At 37.9% G+C, this 20,300-nt stretch overlaps 1 pseudogene; it reads right to left on the bottom strand.

Moving 5' to 3' along the window:
• Positions 1–516: 516 nt before the first annotated feature.
• On the bottom strand, positions 517–13,841 carry LOC131913534 (rho GTPase-activating protein 20-like; annotated as a pseudogene).
• Between the last annotated feature and the right edge of the window lie 6,459 nt (positions 13,842–20,300).

The raw sequence follows: 20,300 nt of genomic DNA on the forward strand, positions 1-20,300 counted from the left end.
GGATGAATTTGGTCAGAAAAATCCCTAACATTGATTTATTAAGCAGAGCTTAATAGGCCATCCTAATGGAAGTTTGGAAAACTAATAAAGTAATCCTAGTAGATCTGCTAAGTGACTGCAGGTCCCTGAGTAACCCAAGTAGAAGAGAAGACTTCCAAATGGCACACTACAAAGACTATGGAGAATCATAAACAAAACACATTGACAGCTAATCAGTCACATTATAGGATGATATTTATTATAATAGCAAAGAATGTATACCATATAGCATGAAATATAATATATATATATATAAAATAAGAGAAAAGTATTTGTAATTAATATAATAAGATAAAATGGAGAAACAGAAGAAGTGTTCTGGAATAAGCTTTCCTGAAATATAGGTAAGTAGGAGGAGGAAGGGAACATTCAGAAGGAATGAGCAGATGCTTGAGAAGTGTTTACTCAAGACTCAAGTTCATAAGCTAAAAGTATCACCTTGGAACCCTCTATTGGTTAATGGTGAAAAGTTCAATGCCTTTTTGAGGAATTCTCTTATTCCTGGACAAAAGGAGAAGATCCAAACAAATTCTGTCAAATTCTGGAAAAACATTTGGGAAAAATAGTTTCTTAGTAGAATGATCAATAAATTAAAGGAGAAAGAGAAGCCAAACGTAGTTCTGGAGATTCAAGACTCAAGTTCCTGAGAAAATCTCAGACCAGAGGCAAGCTGGGCCAATCAAGATGCTGCCTCAGTCATCATCCTTGAGTAGTTGTTTCTGCAAAATGTCACGGCGTTCAATGGTACTGGTTCTCTTTTCATTGCTAAATGAAACATAAAATGTTATCTTAATACAAACATTCTCAGATGATAGATTTCCTTCAACTCAGATGAAATGGGTTTTTCTATGTATTTTCTCAAGTCAGTGGGACAAATATCAAACCAAGAGACAGATTCCTCTCTCAAGTTCATTTCCTCTCCAGAATCAAGTTTTCCTTTTAGGGTTCGGTATGATTTATTGGCTAATGTTCTGAAGATTCTTTCTGTGTCTGGTCCTTTTTCATTGATAACAGAGAGGACATCCTGTGTGGGAGAAAGGCAAGAGTCTATTATTATAGATCCATACCTCTGAAGCACTGGTGTGCCTCTTATTGTGAACCAGAGCAATGGTAAAGTAAACATTTGTGCAGAGCACTAGTTATTTTGAATAATCTCAGAGGCAGTGCTATTAGGAGACCTCAGAGTATTGTGTAGTCATGAATTAAGTTGGGAAAGTTCAGGGTAGGGGACACAGAGGGTCACATCCATAGACCCATTCCCTCCAACAATCTAGTAGGTTTGGGTCTGAATCAGTGAAAGATACAGGCATATGTTCAGTTTTCAATTTTCTTGAATTACATGAATCAAACTTCAGTGAGATTTAATTTTCTTTAGGTACTATGTTAAATGTATCTCACCATTATTGATAGGTTAGCCACACATTCATCAATTTTGTAAAAGGAGTGTGAATACATGTTCTCCAGAAATTATGTGGTGCGTGAAAGCTATAGAAAACCTAAATGGCATTCACCTAAATTGATTCCCTCACAGACACTCATGAGACTTTCCAAAGAGATGGCCCTTGTTTGGTGCTAGGGGAGTCATGCACACATTGTCCTGGCTGATGCTAGGACCACAGGCAACCATTAGTTTTATAAAAGATCTTTTGACATATTTCTCAGAATCTAAGAAAGAAGAAAGATCATTGTATATGTCAGTTAAAATCATTTAACCATTACGTTTCATTTTCATTTAACAGCATGCATGCCTTCTACATCATCATGAATACACAGAAAACAATTACATCAATACTATTACATTTATGATATTGAAGGATTGGTTAATGACCTTCTTATGTTAATGCATCATTCCCTCTGAAATCCCAGACATAGGTCATGAAAGAGGACAGATCTCATGCAGGTTCCACTCTTCTAGTGTGATTCATGGACATTTGCTGCCTACAACATAATGCACTGCGTCATGAGGCACTTGATATCTGTGCTGTATGTGACCCATAGTTCGAGGTATAATCATTAAATTCTGGTGTTTGTCTTGAAACTATGTGCATAAGTAACAGAATGAAGTAGTTATATTGTATACAGTCTCCAAAACCTCCTGTGTGATCTCTGAATAGCCATGGGCAACTCTAATCTAACAGCTGTATCTGCACTTCATCACACAACTTGCCTGACTGCATCATTCTGACATCCTTTGACTGCTTTCACTTGAACTATGAATTCAAATCTAAGATCATAGTGGCTACTTCTCTCCTACAGTTGTATTATGGCATATCAAGACTTTCAACAGAGACAGGCATGGTGGTGCATGCCTTTAATCCCAGCACACGAAAGGCAGAGGCAGACAGACATCTGTGAGTCTAAGACTAGTGTGTTCTACAGAGCAAGTTCCAGAACTACACAGAGAAACCCTGTCTCAAAGAACCACAATAAAATAAAATAAAATAAAATAAAATAAAATAAAATAAAATAAAATAAAATAAAATAAAATAAAATGGCAAAATTGAGTTGCTATTCTGAGTATTATAAGAATCAGCACAGGAGTCAAATATCAATGTAAATGACTTTTTTTCACATATCCTTAACGATTTGTTTACTTGGCACTTCTGGAATTTATCTTTTACATAAACTCAGGATCATTGAGAAAAGGGAGTAAAACTTTACAGGCAGTTTTAACAATGTGAGAATCTATTTGTAATGTACAGATGAATTGTGCACTCCATAATGGTTTTAGTAAAATCCCCATCTTTGCTTATTGTAAATGATGTTTTGGGTGCTCAGTGATTCTAACTTTTAAACTATGACTGTAGAATATCTTTATTTACCTATAATCTCCTCATTATGAAGAGGAACAGTTGAACTCATGGGCACTGCATCATTGCTTGTGGGGCATGTCCTACCAACAAGACTGCCATTGTCTTGATGTTTTCTGTTCTTCATCTGACCAGTGTCAGATTGTTGGGGGAACTGGAAGCCTTCTCCTCATCAGGGCAAGACACTGAGCTCTCGTTATTTCTTCTCTAAATATTTTCAGACAGTTTTCAATGCGAAATTTTACAAGGGAAATCTGCAACAGTAGGTCAAACACAGAGGATCTCTATCACTTTGTATGATTGTAAATCCCATTTGATATATGAGTCTTGGAAGTTAGAATTGTATAATTCAAAATTATGAGAAAAAAATCAATTTTTATAAAATACAGGAGAGTTTTCTATTAGAAATTTGAAAAACTAATTTGAGATCAGACATAAAAATGCAATCAACGCAGTGCAATACACTACAAGAGGATGATTTCCAGTGTTCCATTGTGATGGCTAGTATACATTGTCAACTTGACTAACTTTGGTTCCATTTATTATATACATGGCTAAGCATATTTGTCAGAATGCTTATAGCAAGGCACGACTAAGGAGGGAAGACTCCCTTCAAATGTGGGCACCATCCTATCAATAGTTCCTGTAGGGTGACTAAAAAGGGACAGACTGGCAAACCCAGGTGACCACAAGCATTCATATGTCTCATGTTCAGTGCAGATGCGATGTTAGCAGCCTAATTATCAAGTTGCATATTAGGAGGTATTTGAAGTAAGGCCCATTGGTAGAGAATTGGATAATTGAAAGTCTGCTACTGAAGAATGCTTTGAACCCTAAGTTTCTCTACATTTCTTTAATACTAAACAGCAGAAGGAAAAGATTTTCTGAGTCAGGCTTTCCTATACTGTACTCCTCACAGGTCTAAAAGCAATGGGTTAATCAATTATAAATCAGAAACTGAAGGAGTCCAAATAGCCATTCGATCTTTATATTGAATAGATTCTGGCATTTTACTATAGTATTTGAAATGTGATTACCAAGAAAAGTGTGCTCAAGAATTTCTCGATGAAACAAGAGGCCGAAGATCTATTAAATCATATTAAGCAAGACTCAGAACGACTGTATCTGATAAAAGCAATCTAAATTGTCTTTGTTTAGAGCAAATACCTTGAAAACAAGTAAAAGTTCACACATCCCTCCATGATAATATCAAGGACACAGTCTTAATTGCTGAACTCAGCACCAATGTTCCTTCGTATCACTTCACAACAATTGCTGCCAATTGGTCAAATTATATTCTAAATCCCAGTTGACAAAGAACTGAGTCATTGAGTTCAAATACCCATTGACAATCTAGTTACTCAAATCTTGCAAATGATTCTGCTTCTCCATAAGAGCATCATTCAAGGATGTACATAGGTTAAAACAACAACAAACAAACAAACAAACAAACAAACAAAGACTCTCAGGATTGTCCTATATTCCTGTTTTATTGTGAAGACTTGACCACCCTAGGCATAAAGATATGTGTCTTATTACCTCTCTGGAGATATCACTTTCTAATGCTGAGTTGCAGGAACTAGGCATACAAAGGATGCTTGGGGCCATGCAAACAGATAAATTATAAGCTGACATCTGATTAACTGTAGAATTTCTTTCAATGTTGTGTAGCACTCTGAAAAGTTGTCTCAAGAGAATAACATTCTGGTGGGCAGCTGCTCTAAAAGACTAAACACAGAGACAAGTTATTTTAAAAGAAGAAATTGTATTTGGAAAGTTATAAATATGAAGAAAGGGAACAAAGTAAATGTATCTTATTAATGGCCCTCTAGTGAAACAATGAGAAGAGGAATGTGTCCTAAAAATATTGCTTGAAATATTTCCCAGAAGTCAGTGAAGAAAAAAGAAATTTCCTGACATATAACTTAATGTACACATACCGAAAACACTTATGATATTCTGCAATGTGTTCAACTAAAAGCACACTGCAAAGTCAATGATTCAATTTTAAAAGCTCCCTGTATTATCATTTATGCAATGCTATCGAGTTATTAGAGCCTTAAACACTTTGTTTTTTGAGAGGTCATTGGGGGATTTCATGTACACAAACACATTTCATTGAGGGTTTAGTCTAAATTAGGCATGGCTTTCACTGTTAAATATTTTAGAAGGTTGAAACTATACCATTGACAAATTGGATGCCCATTATGTCCTATGGAGCAGTACAAATTCACAGTGCATACAATGTTGAAAATTTCATATTAAGAATTTTAAGAGAAAAACAATAATATATAGTCAAGAGCTATATTCCTTTTTTTCTTCTTCCTTTGCAACACTAGGTCTCATACTGTAGTTTGGTTGTTCTGGACATTCTAGATAGCCCAGTAGGACCCCAAGTTGTTGCTGTTCATGCCTCTGCTTCTCAAATGCTGAGATGACAAGTATGAGCCACTGTGACTGTCCAAGTCACGCTTATCTTTTCAAAATGTCTTCCATGTTTGCAAGCAATTGAAACTTTATGTTGTCAGTCAATATTTTTAGTAAATAATTCTGGGGTATATAATCTAATGTGTCTAAGAAAATGTCACTTCTATTTTTGATGATGTTGTTCAAGCAATTAGCAAATCATTACCTTTACACTGCTACTAATTTTTCCTCTTCATTCACTTGGCCAAGGACACCAAGCCATTCATCATATAGTCTAGATGTTAGAACATGTTCATTTTGAAAAAACATAGAAAAATATCTTTGTCAAAAATATAAAACACAGAAATTACTGAAAATACTTTTAACTGTAAAATTCAGTTTACTCCCAACTTCCTTTACAGTTCCTACCCTATTTCCCTAGTTAGAACCTTGTCTGAAATGTAGACCTACCAAAGGGATTTAGGGTTTCTCTTTTGAAACTAGAAACCTAAGAGTAGTTTGTTTAGTGCTGAGAATGCAGACAATTCTCCTCTATGCTCAATGCCTCTAGTGAACATCTGAGGAAACTAGCTCACACTGAATAGACCCATAAGTCATCTCAAATTCTAATTTTAAATGACATAAACATACACATTCTGGTCATTTGAGGGGGGATCAAGTGCTTCTTGTTTATAGCCCAAAAGGTTATGAAGCAAGTGATCTAAATGCAGAAACTTATGTGCTCATACACAAAGGCTGAGTGAGCCTGGAGTTTCTTTTTTCTTTTCCTTTCTTTCTTTTTTTTTTATATATTCTCAAAGAGAAAATGCTCCTATTAAAATCTTGTAAGTGGTGAAGGACATGTAATGTGTGTCCTTGTATAGTGACTGTCAAATAAATATCAGAAAACTGGGCACACGACACTTAATGATACAGAGATAAGCACAGTGGTGCCTGCGTGGACTCAGAACTCTGGAGGGGAAAATATAAATTGCAAGTTAGAGCCTAACCTGGGAAATGGTACAACAACCTGCAAAGTTCATTGTTAGTTAAAACTGAGTGAAAGCTTCATGTTTATTCATTCAAAACTAGGAAGCAGATGTCAAATCACCTTGACAGTTTCCAAAGACAGACATATTCTGTTTGTATTGGTCTCACAGATTTAACTTTTAGGAGCTGCACCAGGGCTACTTTTATAACTATACTTCAGTAATTACTCAATCTTGAAAATATTTTTAGAGCTGATCCATGTACAAGGCATGTTTTGAAGTATTTGGGATAGACCAGTGAAGAAACTGTACAAGCCACCATCTCCTTATATCACTAAAATATAATAGATACAGCCTGGTGGCGGTGGTGCATGCCTTTAATCCCAGCACTAGGGAGGCAGAGAAAGGTGGATCTCTTTGAGTTCGAGGCCAGCCTGGTCTACAGAGCGAGTTCCAGGACAGGCTCCAAAGCTACACAGAGAAACCCTGTCTCGAAAAACCAATGAGAGGGTGGGGGAGTCCAAAGGTCACAACAGTGAAGAAAACACGATTGTGTCAACATTTCAGTCAAACTGTAAAGTAAAAGTGTTTGAAGATGCAGACAAGAATGGTAAAGAGGTGGAAAGAACTCTTGATGAGCCCTTGAGTATGTTTGAATATAGCATAATTACAGGAGAAATACTTGTTTATTGTCTAAATATAACTAAATTCTAAAATTGGTCAAATGCAGCTTGAACTGAGGAGGGGGGAGGGACATAAATACAGAAGGAAAGAGGGAAAAGAGACAAAATTCACACTGAGGTTGTTCATAGACCCTATAAAACTTTTATTACTGTTTTATTCACCTAAAGCTACATATAAAACATGTAAGTATAATGTAATGTTATAATTATGCATAAAGATTTAACTTTGGGGCTGACAACACTTCCCACAAGAGACCTAGCCTATCTAACAAACCCCAGAACAAGGCATGAAAAACCACATTTTAAGTTGTTCAGAGGAGACTAAGAGACTCTTAAAATTATGCATGCTATTGTTGTTACCGTTGATTAACTCAAAGAAAGGAAATTGGAGGTATATCTCTATTGTAAAGACACTGCACACTTCAGATATAGGACTTGGTGGATCTGAGCTTGGTCTTATGTGTAAACCTCCTCCCTGAGTACAAGCTTTAATAGTATTCAAATGTGCTATGCAAACTACAAAAGGGGTAGGGGTCAGCAAACAATAGTCCAATGTCAGCTCTTCCTATACATGGGTTGTGGTAAACAGAACTCTCTTATCTTCCTATATATTTTTAAGGCAATGATTTGATTCATAATAGTTTCCCCAACTATTGGTAAAATTTAACAGGGATATTTAAAAAGCAGGATTTTTGTTCCCAGGATAGCCAGCGAAGAACTGTGTGATACCTACCAGAATCGCTGTGGGCAGATTGCCATCCTCACAAACAACAATAAGATCATTTCCAAAGAGTTTTTCTGTTTTAGCAACTGGCAAGGCTGTACATACTTGGTCCTGGTGGGGCACAGAGCCCGTGTGGAACACTTGAGTTATGAAAGGCCATCTTTTGTTAACTTTTTTTTCCTCTGCATCTAAAGAGAAATTGAGATTATTACATAGACTAGTTTAATTTATACAACCCTTGTCACTGAATTCCAATTGTATAACATGCCTGTTGCAATTCATACAAAGAGACAGAATTATTTATAGTATAAAATTCCCCATATTTTAAAATTGGTTAGTTATCCTGTAGTGTGTGGGTATTCTCCTTCCCTGTACTTCACACTGTTAGTCTTAGAGACCTGTTCTGACTGTTCTTCCAGGGAGAATGCCTACAAGTCAGTGATGTACGATAACCTCTAAAGAATCAATATGGAAAAATAGATGGAAGGATATGGTTAGTGAGTTGAAGCACACATTTGCACTGACTGCTGAGAAATCACCAAGACTGTTAAGTTCTGAAACATTCAAGATGTACAGAGCTGTTCCAAATCTGAGAATTAAACTTCTATCAAGTTGACACATCTTACTAAACAAATTTATTTCAAAATGTACCTGACCCCCCATTTATCTTGTCACCGACTGAGGATTACAATCATGTTAACATTATAAAAAGCAAAACACCAGTTGTTTTGGCACATGTCCATATTCCCAACATTGTGACAAGGAGGATCCATGGTCCCTTACATGTCTCATGGTATAGCAATACCCTGTGTCATAAAGAAAAATCATCAAATATGTGTGTGGATTATATCCTCTGCCATGCCCTTGGTAGAATCTAATATATTAAAATCTGAATATAAATATTGTAGAAAAATAGTAATCTAGTTTCAGTTTATTTTGAATAACCAAAAATGTGCCCAGATATGTGCACAATGTTTTAATAACAAGGTGATATTCTTTGATCTCCAACAGATGTGGTCACTGTCATGTGTCTGAAGATCATTACATGTCTTAGACCTTCACTTTTCACTGGCTTTTAAAAGGTCAGCCTCACTGAGCTGTGGTGATATATTGTATATCAAATAAAGCATGACAGAGCCAGCCACTAGATTAAATGTAGAGGCCAGGCAGTGGTGGCACACACCTTTAATCCCAGTACTTGGATGCTGTGGGATGTTGTCCTGTATGCTGTGAATATGTGTTGCTCTGATTGGTTGGTAAATAAAATGCTGATTAGCCAGTAGTCAGGCAGGAAGTATAGGTGGGAAGAGGAAGGGCTGAGTCAGGAGTCTCCAACCAGACACAGAGGAAGCAAGATGACAAGGCAGAACTGAGAAAAGGTACCAATACACGTGACTAAACATAAATAAGAATTATGGGTTAGTTTAAATGTAAGAGCTAGTCAGTAGTAAGCCTGAGCTAATGGCCAAGCAGTTATAATTAATATAAGCTTCTGAGTAATTATTTTATAAGCAGGCCACAGGACTGCTGGGGCCTGGCGGGACTGGAGAAACTTCCAACTACACTTGGGAGTCACATTCCTTTACTCTCAGCACTTGACATCTCACGCCTTTGCTACCAGTATTTGGGAAGCACACATGCCATTAATCCCAGCACTGGAAAGTAAGTAGAATAGCTGGGCAGAGAAAGGCATATAAGGTGTGAGGAAACAGGATCTAGAGCCTTTTGGCTGAGGACTCTGAGGCTTTCAGTCAGAGGATTTGTGGAGATAGGATTTGCCTTCCATTCAGACTGAGTTTTGGTGGTGGTGAAGTTTGTCTAGTGACTTGTACGTTTGTCTCTCTGATCTTGGCTCCTTTTTTTCCCCCCATAACACCATTTAGGATTCATGCAACACTGAGCACTCTTAATGATCTCAGATTTTTTAATTCTTATCCAGATTCTTCTGATAAATCTTTTATTACTATTACCTATTTGTCAACAATATTTTGAAAGTTCTGGAAAAAATGCAACATATGGAATAGCAGGTCATTCAGTCAGAAAGGCTCCAGAAATCTGAACAGGAATATTTCTCATTCACTGGGAAAAATATTGATCATAGAGACATGTGAACTGAATGTTTTTACGTGTATTCAGAGAAATGACTGTTTCAGATTTTTATTTCAAACTACAAGTTACATAGTATAAACAATAATATTTTGAAGATTTTGAATTTCATTTCTATATTTATTTATTTTACACATGTGTTTTGCTCTCATGTATATCTGTGCACCATATTGTCTCTGGTGCTTGAGCAGGTCAAAAAAGTGAATCAGATTTCCTGCAAGTGGAATTATGGATGGTTCTAAGCTATCATGTGAATGCTAGGAATCGAACTCAGGCCTTCTTCAAGAGAAACAAGTGCTCTTAATCATTGATACATCCTTCTAGAACCTACAAGAGTTTAGTATTCAACAAATAAAAAATAAGAAAATTCCCATTATATTTTCAGCAGACCAGAGACAATTGCATAAAAAGATGTTATCATGCTACTTGGTTATGCGAAATAGTTGGTAATTATGAATTAAATGAATGAAAGAATATGTTTAAGTTATTTATATTTAAGTTTAAGGCTAAATAATAAAAGCATTGAGGACTCATGGTTAGAACATTGAACTCAGTCACTCCCTTGTTAGATTTTCCTGTTACTTTCCATGAAGTAGGCTTTGAGAGTCTTCAGGGCCATGGCAGAACCACAGTTGGTAATCCTGAACACTGTGTGAGGCAAAAAGAACCAACTATCACAAAAATCTCTCACAAGTGGACTTCCCTTACCAATTCAGTATCCCTAGCAGGAACATAATTAGGATCAGTGTTAGTGATGCATATTCTGGCTACAGGTTTGAGTCATTGGGGCTGAATTCAAGAGGAAAGCCTTGTGTACTTGCCTTTCCTTTCAGATCTTTTGGTCCACAACAGGATCTAGATGCCCTGGGATAAGAAATCACATTCACCCCTCAACACGAATCAAGAAAAATGTTATGCTGAGATCACTTCTATCTCTTTATTTAGACTGTGTGTGGATATTGAGCTTTGACTTGACATGCTGACACAACCTAGTACCCAGAGAGCCATAGGCCAGCTATGACTCTGATGACTGGAGCAAAGCAACACTTGAAAGATACTGTAACTTCAGCAAAACTCAGAAAAATACACAGACCCCAAGATGCCTTTAGGATGGCTAGGAGTCAAAACATTTGACTTTCTTTCGGTGATGTCCATTCTGTGGAGAAGGTGGACAGGTGTCTCACCTGTAAAATAGGCCAGATGCTGAAAACAAGTTTCACAAAAAGAATGGCTGTGCACAGTGCTGGGCATCCATTTGAAACAACCATCTAAACTGAATATTCTGTGGAAGTATTTTAGCACTCTACAGGAGTAGCTAAAGTGAAAATATGTTTTAATTCCAGTTATCATTAACATTACATGTAATTTATTGTGGATTTCTGATTTAAAAACATGATATTATACTATAGATGTTTTCAGTATCAAAACTAGCACAATACACACTCAATCAGAACCCCCCCCCTCTCTCTCTCACACACACACACACACACACACACACACACACACACACACACACGGGTGGAATAGAGAGGAAGGTACTGAGAGAGATCATACAAACTCACAGAGGGTGGTAGAGACTGGGTTCTTTTTCGGGGGTATCAACTTGGAGGCAGGAAGAGTTTGAGGAAGGCGAGCTGGGAGGGTTTAGAGGGAGGAAAGAGGTGAGTGATGTCATTCTATTTCAATTAAAATCATTTTAAATTTTGAATAGTAAAGAGAACCCATTTTTTAAAAAATGGGATTTGCCAAAATTATTCATGATTTAAAAATAAAGCAGCAAACACATTGGAGGGCATCCACTGGAGAATAGAAGAAACATTCACAAACTAAAGAGGTTCACAAGAAATGAGAGATCAGTATCAAATATCAAATGAAGGCCAACATATGCTGACTTCTGAAAACTGGCTGTGGGAGTAGCAAGGTGGATAGCACTGGAAAGCCTAGCTGCTATAGCATGTGTGCAACGATAAGAGGACTAGTTAGGCTTCAGAAGACTGTGAAATGCAGATTCATCCCCGGAGATTCACACTTTCTGATTCTTCTAACCTATCAAAAGTCCACATGCGGACATCACCAACGCTGTGAACCTTAGATTCTAACAGATGCAAGAATCACAGGAGGCTTTAAACATGAATGTACTTTTTGGAGGTAGTCAGGAAGCTTCATGCCCAGGGAAGTCAGACAGCTTTGAGAAAGGGGAGGATACATGCTTAGAAGTGAAGCCTAGAGACACAAAGGATTGTGACTGAAACAGCCTGGGAGGTACTCTCTTAAATCTCATAATAAAATATGCAGTATGCCTTGGACACATGATAATCATGGAAAGATCACGTCTATCTAGAATGCCCATGTCTTTAAAATGACTGACTTTTGGTGACAGTGATAGACTGTGCAGTCTGCAAACTGTGTATGTTCCCTGATACGTGTAATTATATATAGTACTAATTAAAATAGCAAAACTCTACCAAACTGTGAAATTCTTCATAAAGATTTTCTGCTACATAATTCTGAAATAAAATGACTGATATGTTGGAATGTGATAAATAAGAATAAATCAGAATGAAATCTATGTATTGAAATGCCATAATTAAACCCATTACTTTGTAGGCTAACTTAAATAGTTGCGAAGGAAATAAAAATCAGGTTTACATAATGATTCACATTAGTTTCAGGTGGTCTCAGGGAATATATGTATCTAGAAATTCCAGTCTTGGCCCAACTCAGGCTGGACTATAGGATTTCTGGTGGTTAGGAAAAATTAAAATGAAAGCAGCATTCATCAAGAATTTGTGAAATCATTCTTGTCTAGCAAAAGAAATTAGTTTCCTTACCTCTGGCAAAAGGGACATATGGCTCTAATTAACATATGTACTTGTAGCACCTATCAGGATGTCAAGACCCACACTGGCTTCCAGGTTCCCTGAGTTTCTATTCACAAGTACTTGTTATGTATCTCAAAGCTCCCATCTAGCTTCCTGTCTGTGCCTTCCAAACCACTCTCAACTCTTCCCGCATTATGATAGCTCCCGAAATGTTGTAGAGTCACCCTTTCTCTCTCTATGAAGGCACCCCCTTTCCACTCCAGCTATCTCCTCTAGTCTCTCCTGTTAAGTCTGTCTTCTCCCACAAACAGCCCTGGTCTTGTCTAGTCTGCTTTTTTTTTCCTCTCTGTTCTTAACTCTTTCAGATGCCTCTGGATATTTTCTCTCCCTACCCACAATACAGAGCTTCCCATAATTATGGAGTGACTATTCAGGTGGTCTCTTCAATGTGCCCAGCTTATACAGTCTGTATATTTCAAGTATGTATTTCCTTCAGCAAATATTACCCTGTCCAAGACTTAAGCTACTTCTTTCAAGGAATATACTCAAGAGACACCATATCTTTTACTCAGCAAGCACTTAAGGGACAAAGAGAGACAAAAGCCAGTGGTTGTCCTTACACATGTGAAGCAATGTTGTGAAGATATATGAAAAATAGAAACAACTCAGCTTCATGATACACAAAATTGACAGTAAATGGGGATGTTTGGTAAGCCACTCTATCTCATCTGAATCTGTGCTAAATTTTGGGAAATAGGTTCTAAAGAACACAGTATGTGTTAGAACCAATAGCAATTTAGTAAATACCAAGTCTTAGATTTTAGGTTGAAGTCTGACCAGTTTCCAAAAATGCTTTGTGATCATAGTGGGTAAAACAATTAGATGCAGCACAGAATAAACCTCCCTCATAACTTGAGCAGATATTTTTTTGTAGATTTACAGACACTGTTCTCCTATGTAGCCCAGAGCATATCTGCCCTGACTTGTGATCCTACTTCTTTATGGGTTTGTCACTGAATACTGCTAACATGAGTAGCTTTTCATGAAGCCAGGGCTGAGTTAACAATTAGTTCATATGATGTGGAAAAATCAAGACAGGACATTCCTTGATCCCACTAGTCTGTCATGAGAATCAAAACTAGTCATTAAAATACCTTTACAGTGGAGGCTGAAATGGAGAACCTTTCAGTGGATATGAAATTCTCATTTCCTTCCTTGGCACTAAATACCAAAGATGGCTTTTACAGTTGGTAGACCAACAGCTGAAATCTGAAGATTCTGTAGTATTCTGATTGACAGACAACTGTAAACTCATGCCATAACTGACAAAGTGACACACATGTTTCATTTTCTTCCAACTTTTAGCTTTAAAAAATTATTTTTGAGCAGCTGTTGAACCTCAAGTGTTTGTAAGGAATAACAGATTTTTACAGCCATACATAAATACAGATAGATAATAGATAGATATATAGCTATATGTATAGGCATATGTATATATTGATTCAAATCAAAAGTAGCATGCCACCCCAAACTCTGATGTACTACCATAACCAGATATACAGTCCTATTTTCTGTTGCTCATTGTTTTGAAAGGACAAATGGCCTTTTCTCATCAGTTTGTCCTCTGGCCACAGCAACTTGGTAATGTCACATCATAGCAAATGGCCTCATGGACAGAGCATTTAGGAGAGAGAACACATGGCCTGGGGGAAGCAAGACAGTGAGAAGAGTGTCACCTTACTCTCTGACAATAGTCTTGATGCACAGACTCAAAGGTTTCCAGAAAAACCTCAATCCCTTCAAAGGGCAGCACCTTCAATGACAGATTAGCTTCCTTATAGGCCTTGGATCTTAAAAGTGATGCTACCTATAAACACTGCCACGCTTGAGACTAAACCTACAGCATGAAGCCCGTGAGTACCAAACCGAATCCAACCAGAGAACCCGGATTAGGACCAGGATGCTCCCACCATTACAAGGCTGCTTTATATCATTCTTCAACAGACACACCACTTGACACCCCATGAAAACACCTTTTAAATGACAAGCATTTTCCAAATCTCCATTTTTGTCTTCTTGTTTATTTTGCTTTTTTTTTTTAAGAAAGATATATATTCAGGAATATATAGAATATTCAGCATTTTTAAAATTTTGTCCCAATCAGCATAACCACAGGCTCATTCAACTATTAATTTTGTTGCATGTTATCTAAGGTTCGGTCATTTAGTAAGATGTTTAGGACATGCGTGGGGAACACTGACAGCTCTTCTTTTCAAGCCATTTTACTATGGAAGGATTTATGGTTGCTTTCAGTTTGGAAATTGCTAAAATCATTTCTTCAAAGAATTTTTTAAAGGGCATGAGAGTTTACTTTTTAAAATGTACCCCAATGAGAATGGTGACTAACGTGCTTATTAAAATGGCCTTTTTCTTTAGTATTAACATTTCATATTCTATACAGGACAATGTTTCATCAGGATTAGGAATGTTAGAGAAATTATCTTAGATAAAAATTAACATGATAATTCATTTGTCTCATTCTCAGAACTGATTTCAACCCCATCATTTGGTGGACATTGCATTACATGGTTTTATAGGGAGAAAAATCTCTCAGAAGCAGCATGGACTTGTCTTCTTTGTATGCATTCTGTAGATATGAGTTAAGCTGTGTCTATTTTTCTAAATCACAGTCACACTGGGCACCTCAGAGAATCTTCCTGCCAACATTCTGCTAATAGTGATTTTACTTACAAATTTGACCAACAGGAAAATGTAGAGGAAGATAAATATAGCTTACAAATCCATCTGGATTGTGTATTTCTCCAATACATACTCAAATTTAAGCAATATAACTGCAACCTCCAAATTGCTCTAATAAAATGTGTATACACAAATTCTGGGGTTTGTGTATATCACTGTTTTTAATCAGCAAGGGAGTTGCTTTTCATAAAGGAATGTGCTTAGTGACATGTCTATATGCTTGTCCTTCAAAAAATTGCATTATGTTCAATCTCTTTTAAATATCTTAAGGTACAAAATCTTTCAAACACAAAAGCGTTAGCGTTACCTGATCTTCATAACTTAATCCAATTAAATTGTAGTGTTTTATGGAATAAATGCTATTGAACAATCATTACAATAGAAGTGCCTTCTCATGACTTTCTGCTCACAGTGTCTCCCTAATTCTCACTCACCTTTAACCCTCCTCTCTACATTTGTGTTTCTACTACAAAGCCAGAAAACTCTAGGACATTATAAATGAGATTTCTCCAAAATAGAATATGCTTTCACCACACAAAGACACATTTTTAGTCTATAAATCCAAAAGTCATATTACTTATATCAGAAACTCAACAAATATTAAGATTTAGGCATTTCAAAACATAGTATCTTTGTGTGTGTGTGTGTATAAATACTGAGATTTAGACATTTTAAGGCAGAATTGTGTGTGTGTGTGTATTTAATTCAGCTTTTTTTTTTTATCATTTTAGATTCTATGTTCATCTGTGCCTTTTTTATGACAACAAACTATATTTCAACTAAATTTTAAGATTAGATGTCCCAGTAGATAGGTGGCTGGAGTCTTCTCAATACTTCATTTTTTTTTTTTATGGACTACATAATAGTATTTTTGTTTTGGTGCTTCAGTAAAGGAACAGGAAAATTATTTGCATTCTCCCTTATGTCAGTCAACACAGCTTTGCTTTTATGTAACAAGGACATCATAAAAGTATCTGAAAATATTTTACTAAGTTACACTTTAGTCTCCGTTAACTAACAGTATCAATCCACTGAGCAGCAAAACTAGGACTAGCAAGACATCTCAACAAATAAGTAAACTCTTCCCGCCCCTCTCCCCCCGCCACTTTTTCCTACTCCCTCATGCCCCCTCCAAAGACCGAGGGGCTCCTAGACCAGTGCAAATAGGGAGGTAGCTGATTTTTACTGTATACAGGATCTTCTGGGTCTCTCGGGCAATTCCTCTCATTCCCAGGGTGCAGGAGGAGCCAAGCGCAGGCCCCACCCAATTCCCCTCCCATTTCTTTTCTGGGATTTGCGGAGGGAAGGAGGAGGAGGAGATGGGGGATGTGGGGTGGCCGGTGGGCTAGACTGCAGAAGTCTGGATTTTCCCAGGTGAGATTGGTCCCCTTGGTGCTACCGAGAGGTGTGAGTTTGGGTGTGACCTTCAGTTAGATTGACAGTTTCGCTATCACACAGGGGCGGAGGCGGAGGAGGGGAGGGAAGTGGGTGGAGGAGAGGGCTGCCGGAACCTCTTGTCCAGCCCACCTAAGCATGAAGTGTGTTCAGTTGTTTGCTTGAAACCTCTCATCTCCCCTCAGATTGAAGGCGGGGCCAGGCGGAGGACTGATTTCAGGGTCCCAGTCTTTAGGACCACCCCAGAGGGAAAGGAGGGCTCCAGAGTCAAGAAAGAAGCAAACCATCAAATGTAAAGAAAAAAAAAAGAATGCCTTTGATATTTTTAGCCCTCTGCCTTCCGGATGAAGTGTAGCAAACGCAGGCGACACCGTGGAAGGGACCAAGTTGGTCCGCAGCTGCAGTTTCGCGAGTTCACTGTTGTGAGCCCGGGCTTGGAAATGGAACTCTGGTCCAGGTGGAAAACGAAACGTTGGGTCTGATATCTCACCCTCACAACCCTCACCTGGACTTTCCTTTTCCAAGCCAGAGAGGTCAGAGGAGGTAAGGGAAAAAAAGTGTTTGGGGTGGTGGGACATTACCACCGGGCTTTCCTCTGGAGTTTTTTTGTTTTTCGTTTTGTTGTTTTGTTTTGTTTTTGTTTTTTCCCTTGGTGCCCCTGTCACTTGTCTTCTCCCAACTTTTTTTTTTTTTTTTTTTAAATAAAATACAGATTGTAGTTGTTACCAGATTGGGAGAGGAAACTGGAGAGACAGGGACATGGGTGTAGGCACGATAATAATGGTAGAAGAGGTAGTGGCAGATTAAAGGATATGTTAGACACACAGGGCTATGAAAGCCCTTTATTACTTTACACTCTCTTCGCAAAAAAAGGAAAGATATTAATTACCTTGAACAAGGACGGCAGTCGTACAAAGCTTTTGTTTCGAGAACAGTCTTTATTCAGTCTGTCCTTTGAACAAATCTTCGGATTTCTTGATTTCTAATGGGGATTTCTTTTGAAGGGTGAATTGTGGAGAAAACACAGAGAAAAGGGTGTAAAATGAACGGTGACAAACTTCTTTGTCTGTGAGGAAGTGTGAAATAGGCTGTTTTTAGTTTGGGGGATGTAAGAGAAACCAGGGTGATGAATTTAGAATATTGAGCACACTTCGTGTGCGGCATTTTGAGATGCTTCCCGGTGGAACACACTTCACAGATGATAAAGTGGAGTTCAGGAAGATATGTGTGGGGGTGGGCACTTTGCCCAGATGTTTATCCTTCTCCTCTTCTCCTTGACCCCCTCACCTTCACTTGCCCGGTCAGTACTGGAGGAGAGGGAGGACTTCACTCCCCCGCCTCCTTCCCCTGTCCTTTCCTCGAAAGGCATCTGGCTGCGGTGGTCCCTTAGGTGCTGCAGACTGGTCGCTGACAGGAGAAAGCCTTTGGAGTTGAGGAGCGAGAGCAATTCACCTGGAGAAAGCAAGCTTTGTCAGAAGTGCAGAGAGAAGTTGGGAACAGGAATAAGAGGAGAGGAGAGAACAGAAAAAGTGTCAGCGCAACTCTGAATGCTCAGGTTTAGTAGAAACCCGAGCCTGGCCATAGGGCTTCATTCCCAGATCTGAATGTTCTCTAAAGAGACTTAGCTAGCACTTCAGGATGCCCAGCCCTAACCTTGGTTTCTAAGCCTGGGCACTTCACATTCCCCAGGTGGAGGCAGCTCCTCATTCAGTCTGTGATGGGCACTGGTGATCCTACCGGCCACAGTGGGACTTAATTCGAATTTTGCAGTGATTTTGGCTACATACGTTGATTTATTTCCACTTTTTTTCAAGGATAAATACAAGTATCTTTGAAATTAGACTACCTCAAAAAGTTTGCTTTTTACCTTTGGTGCTTTGTCGCCTGTGGGGTTGGTCAGCAGTTCTGCCCTCTGCTGGTTTTATTTATCAGAATTCAAGCATCAGCCACAGCAAAGGACAGTCTATTACTGAGTGAAACTAAAAAAAATATGTCACTTGCCTAAGGAAGAGGAGATTGCTATTTCATGTAAGCTCCTCACATAGGACATGAGACTTGAGTGTTCCAGTGACAGTTATTTAAAAGTTCAGAACCTGAGACTTTCTGCAGTGATTACCAGCACATGGGTTACCTGAATGTATTGTCTGCCTGAAGAGACTTATTTTTCTTTTCTATACTGTGATTTCCGGTCAATCAAATTTCTATGCTTTCAGGTCATAGGTTTTGATTTGTACTCTAACTACACATCTGAAACACGTTTAGCAAATATCTCAGTACCACATCACATACATGGCAGAAAAACAGCCTTTCCTGTAGTATAAAGCTAAAAATATGAGAAATAGTGACCCATGGGTTCAGTTGTTATTTCTTATGTAATATTTTGAAAGTAGTACGAGCCATTAGACAGTGACATGGCAAGCTTTGGCCATTTGTTTTTTATCGAGTTGGTAGGTACTTGTTACTTAGTGGAAAGCTGCTTATTGATTAATTCAATCTTGTAAGAATTCATTGTTTAAATCTATTAAAATGAAAAAAAAGAAGTAATCAATTTATGCTTAAAAGGGAAACACCCTTGTCAAAGCCCCGATCACCATGGACGGGGAACGTGAACTCCATTCTAAAGCCTGCATTTAGAGCTGGAGTTAAAAGGCTGATGGAAATTTGATATCACTTTCTAAACGAAGGTATCTTATTCCAGTGTCATCCCAACTGGATGGATTTGCCAGAGGTATGTGTGTATGCTTTAGTTGCTAAACCGGAAGATAATTTAAAGTGAGCTGTTTTACGTATGAAATTGGAGAATTAAAACCTTAAAAGTACTGGTTCATAACGAAGTTAGACTCCAAAAAACTATATGCACAGGAAGTTTTGTGGGTCTGGGGAAGTGAAGTGATTAATGAAATTGACTTCCCATATTATTTTACTTTGAAAATATAAAGTACCTTGAAAGTCTTCAACACACAACCTCTACTATAATTTCATACACACACACACACACACACACACACACACACACACACACACACACACACTGTTATTTATTGGATATTCACTAACATTCATTTTTGCTTTATGCTGGATATATTTGCTATGTTTCAGAGACTCTGTGTGTGCATAAATTAGTTCATAACTTACTATAGACAACATTTATGTGAAATTTACAGTGACTGAGCTATGCCTATGTTAAAATACACACTTTATAAGTTTTAAATCACCATCTTAGGAAAAGCTGGCTATAACTGAATACTATGACCAATAATATCTAGTTGAACTCCCCCCCCCCCCACTAATTATAATGGCCTTCTGCCTTTGGCTGTTAAGCCAACTGTGTCTTGTAGAGTGTTGACAATCCTAAGAGGAATTTTAATGCTTGCCAGTTACAACAGAAGTGCTGTTTTGAGTGCCTGGGATCAGCAGGTGGAATGGTACTGGATCCCAGAGTATGTGCCAAGTCAACCTGTAAGAAGCTCAGGCTTGTCTCTGTAGGTATTTAATTAGAATAAATTAAAATAACTAGTATTCCCTTGCTAATAAGTGTGATATTTGGTAGGATAATTAATGTCATG

This window comes from Peromyscus eremicus, chromosome 6, assembly GCF_949786415.1.
Source record: "Peromyscus eremicus chromosome 6, PerEre_H2_v1, whole genome shotgun sequence".
Taxonomy (NCBI): Eukaryota; Metazoa; Chordata; class Mammalia; order Rodentia; family Cricetidae; genus Peromyscus; species Peromyscus eremicus.